At 42.2% G+C, this 5,048-nt stretch overlaps 1 pseudogene; it reads left to right on the forward strand.

Annotated features, from left to right (window-relative positions):
• The first annotated feature begins 3,023 nt into the window (after nt 1-3,023).
• LOC112469534 lies at nt 3,024-3,867 on the forward strand (annotated as a pseudogene).
• Nucleotides 3,868-5,048: the final 1,181 nt, after the last annotated feature.

Genomic DNA, 5,048 nt, shown 5'->3' on the forward strand with positions numbered 1-5,048 from the left:
AAAAACTGAAAACCAGAAAGTACCATCTTTACTACTGAAAAACTAAGTCTCCTTAACAACAAAAACAGACACCCATATATGGTTTGTGAACAAGTACAAACTTCATTACACAGAAATACATATGGAGAATGGTATCATGGCAATGAACACTCCCATAAATAGACATTGTAAGAGGATACCAAAATCTGGTATCATTGCAATAAACTTCCCCAAAAAATTAAAATGGAATTTTTAACGTAATACCAAAAACAGACTTCCATGTCCCAACAACTATTTATATATTTGAAACTATTCTTTCTGAAATCACATTAGGAAAACATGCATGGCGGCGGGAGCTGGGGAGAGAACAATACATCTGAACTCCCTGGAAAGCTACTTAGCCTTACTTCTGGAGCGTATATGGGCATGAGGGTGTTGACAAATGTACGAAATAAATATCTCAGATAGTAATGACCAGGGAAAATTTTAAGGGTCTGAAAATACTTTTAAAATCAGCAAGCCCCTGATTCTTGGCATATTAACAGCTATTACTATACTAAAATAATTTGCCTGGAAGGCATGAAAAAAATCAAAGGCAAACAAGTTTAATTAGCAAGATGAACCTTCCACTTCAGAGCAATGAATGAGCAAATACACATTTTCAGATGAAATTCTAGAAATACACATCAGAGAGAATGTGCATTAGCAGAATAGCTAACCTGGAAGGAAGGGATGCATTTGAGATACTGATTCATAGGAAAAAAGAAAGGAGACCTTCTTACTCAGCCTTTGTCAATCACCACCCAAAACACAAGGAGAGTGGCAACACCAGTAACCAGGCGTTGTCAGTGAGGAAGGCAAAGCTGAAGGAGCTCTAAGAGTTAAAACCCTGTTTACTATGTCTGGCCATAGTGCAATCTATATACCAATCACTGAAGTCATTTGAGGCTTGCCTGTTGCTGACAAATGTAGATGGACAGATATGTAAAGATGATGCGTCATGAACTACAGCTGATGAATTTCCTGCAGAAGCCCCTGTACTCACATCAGAAGTGTCAAGAGGTGACAGAGCTACATCACACTGAGTCTGGCAGTTTAATTTGGTGTCGGCTATTAGTGTTGACTCTCAGCACTATTACCATTCAATGTTTCTGCTGGCAAGGTGACACAGCCTCAGAGATTGCTAAATTTCTTTGCTGAGTGAAAGAGAGGTTTCTGGTTTGCTCAGTAATCTCTTACTGAACAATGAGGATTGCAGAGGGGGAAGGGGAAGGAAATGAGAGACAAGAAACTTGTTTCACAGGGCTCCTCTAAAAGTTCCTTTGCATAATTTCAGGTAAGAATCTGATGACTTTGGGTAAAAAGCAAATGGGCAAGGGATGATTTATGTCAAAGGTTTCGCTTGGCTGAATTAGAAGCTACTGAGTGCACTGCTATCACGGAAGTACTCTCCCTACATTGGTCCCAGTGAAAACATCACATTCACTCAGGAAGGAGGATTTGGTGGGTTAGTCTGACCTCTGGGTGTCACCCAATGAGTTCAGTTCCCTTCTCCTAGCCCCATGCTTGAAAGAGAGGCAAGCTTTGGCAGTGTACCCAAGGACACTTCAACCTTCCTTGGTTACCCTTTCTCCAGGGAAAGAAGAAACAGTGCCCATACCCTATATTCCTCCTCTACCCCAGGCTACTGCTGCCAATGTGAGAGGCATGGGGTGTAGGCCAGGAGGGCTCCAGCAGCTTAACACTGGCTAAGGGAAGCCTTACATTGATTCAAGGGAATTTGGTCAAAAGCTAATAATAGCTATCTCTTCATCAACTCTGTCCAAGACAGAACTGCCATAGATGGATGTCCTAGTCCTCACATCTTGGAGGTCACAGGAAGATGATAACTTTTACCAGCTTCTAAGATACACCCTTCCAGAACGGTCTATGAGAGTGGAAAAGGGGTCAGAAGCAACATGGAGAGGGTATTATAGACATTAGTAGTAAAATAATCTCTGTAGCAAAAAGAAAAACATGGTTCAAAGTTTAGCAATTTGTCTAACTTGTCCAATTAGGATTAGAGTAGAACAAAGAGGAAACACGGCAAGTAAAAGCTATAAGAGCCAGAGCAGATTGCAATGCTTCTTAGCACCTGCCCTACCACAATGGAGAAGAGCCAACTCACAATATTGTGCTCCTTATATTTTCATGGAATTTTACACTTGTCTGTGGCTTTTACTCCCATTATCTCATTTAAGCCTCATTCATTCCACATTTTCCTGAAGCCACTCCCAGAGGCCACATATTCCAGGAGAATTTTACCTAATTCCATAGAGCGGACCAATCCAAAACCATCATGACAGCATAACCCTAACTTTACATGCTGAAAGAGTTGGGTGAATTTCTAAGGGGAAAATACATAGGTTAGTCCAAGGAATTCCGTATAGACAAACAATGTCTGGGATAACTAAGCATTTTAAAAGAACATCTGAGGATGAAAATTCCAACCTAATAGTCTTTGGAAATCCAAATTCACCATTGTGTTCTTATAGGGGTTTATTCCCTATGAAAATTTCTCTAGTTGAGGATCCTAGTATTAATACTGTAAGGGTTCTATGTCCCTGATTTCTGCTTTCTGAAACCATCTCCCTTCCATAGACAACTTTATAAAAGTTTCAGGAAGACGGTCTAAGGGATATCAGGCTACGTACGTGGACATAATGTACAAAACAAGGTCAGTGAGAGTCCCTGCTCCAAGCTGATTACCCACCTGGAAAATTGTGTCCAGCTGTAGGAGCCACACTTGATGAGGGATATTGACCAGTGGAGTGCATCCACAGGAAAGCAGCTGGAACCATGGGAGTCGGCAACCACCATGTGCAGTTGAAGGTCATTGGCCAAAGAAGACAAGCATAGTACAATCTTCAGTCAGTTTGAGAGCTGTCATGTGAGAGCTAAGAGATGTTTACAAAAAACATAGCAGGCCTTTCTGGGCTACCAATAGAGGCATCAATACAGCACTGTTCTGGGTTCCTGTCGTAACTTAAAAGGAAACTTTTGCAATGTTCAGAACCCTTGACGTCCTGCAAATGAAGAATATGTTCTCAAATTCCTTGCAGCAGGTACCCACTTAGGTAGCATCAACCTTGGCTTCCAAATGGAACAAGCACATCTACATCATAAATCTGAAGAGAACCTGGGAGAAGTTTCTACCGACAGCCTGTGCATTGTTACTGTTGAAAACCCTACTGATGTCAGTGTCACATCCTCCAGGACTACCGGCCAGCAAGCTGTGCTGAAGTTGCTGCTGCTGCCGCTAGAGCCACTTCTAATTGCTGGCCGCATGACCCCTAGAAGCTTCACGAACCAGATCCAAGCAGCCTACAAGATCCAAGCCGCAACCTCCGGTGGATACTGATCCCAGGGCAGACCACCAGCCCCTTACAGAAACGACTGGCATTAACTGGCCTATTGTTGTTGTGACACGGACTCTCCTCTGCACCCTGTGGACATTACCAATTTGAGCAATCCAGCGTAGCTCTCTCCGCGGGTCTGAGGGAGTGGGAGCTGGCGCAGGATGTTCTGCGCATGCGTGGGACTGTCTCGCGTGAACACCCACAGAACGTTCCCACCTGGGCTCTGATTCAACAGAGCTCTTGAAGGGACAGAAAGGGAAGAGTGGGCCACTACTGAAAAGGCTGTGTGTGACTCAGGAGGAATTTCAGAGTAAATGACTGCTCCAGCTCCCAAAATCACTGCTAGTCAACCCCAGCGGTTGGTGCCCTCCGTGTTAGTCAGCAATTCCCCACTGGGGACTGGAGCCCTCAGCCTGCCACTGAGGACTGGTCCGCAAATCCCTCTGCTCAGGCCACCGAATGGGTAAGAACACCCACTGAGTGGTTTTAAGCTAGTCTTAGCAGACTCTTAAACAGAAAATAGAAATAAGGTTGATGGAAAATAAACCGTTTCTAAAAGAAAGATAATAATAAACAGCATGGCCCAAACAGTAAGAGATGAACTTCATTTTTTAGATGAGGAAACTGAGACCCAAGAAGGCCAACTGTGTGTTCCCAGGTCATCCTGACAGTTACTAACAAAACTAAGCTTTGAGCAGGGGTTACCTGGTCCCCTACCCAGTGGTCTTTTTTCCACCGAAGACCATTTTTCTCCCCTGGGGATACAAATACTAGTTTCTCCAACAAATCAATGGCATAGAAAGTGAATAGATTTAAGAGATTTAAGAGAATAGATTTAAAAGATTTAAGAGGATCAACAAAATGCACAGGTTGGAACTTGTTTGAATTCTCACTGGAAAAAAAAGACATTTTGGAGACAGCAAAACTGAATATGAACTAGGTATTTGATAATATTACTTATTGGAATTTTCCAATTACTTATTGGAATTAGATGTGATAATGGCATCAGGTGTATATAATTTTTTTTCTAAATTATCAGTTTGAATGCATATTGACATATTGACAAGTTACAAAACACATTTTGCATTTTCTTTAAAAAATACTCCAAAAAAACAAGGAGAGGTGGTCATGGATGAAATAGGATAGGCAAACGTTCGTCACTGTTGAAGCCAGGTAATGAGTACATGGGGACTTATTAAGCTACTCTCTCACCTTTGTTTTTATTTGAAAATGTCCATTTTAAACATGTTTAAAAGAAAAAAAAATACTCATCCAGACTTAAGACTGAGCAGGCTGAGAGTATAACCTCTCCCCTGTCTCTAATCAAGCAGCTCTGGGAATGGGAGAGGTAGCTTGGGCCTATATCACCGCCCCTCTCCCAGGTCCTTCACTCACATGCCCGCACCCAATCTTCTCACTGAAGATACCAGGTGAGGAGCGGGGCAGGAAATCACATTGCCCCCACCCATACATACATATATCACTTAATAGCACATTGGAAACTTTTCAATGAAATAGTTCTGTGCTGTGTTTTCTAGATTCTAATCTTAAAATTAAACTCTTATACTTATCCCATGTACAATACCCTATTTACTCAGATACAATGTTAGGGTCCATCAGTAGTTTACTCATGTCACCAATTCTTACCCTCCCTTGTGGTTGGGTCTTTCC

This window comes from Pteropus alecto, unplaced genomic scaffold (genome assembly GCF_000325575.1).
Source record: "Pteropus alecto unplaced genomic scaffold, ASM32557v1 scaffold86, whole genome shotgun sequence".
Classification (NCBI taxonomy): domain Eukaryota; kingdom Metazoa; phylum Chordata; class Mammalia; order Chiroptera; family Pteropodidae; genus Pteropus; species Pteropus alecto.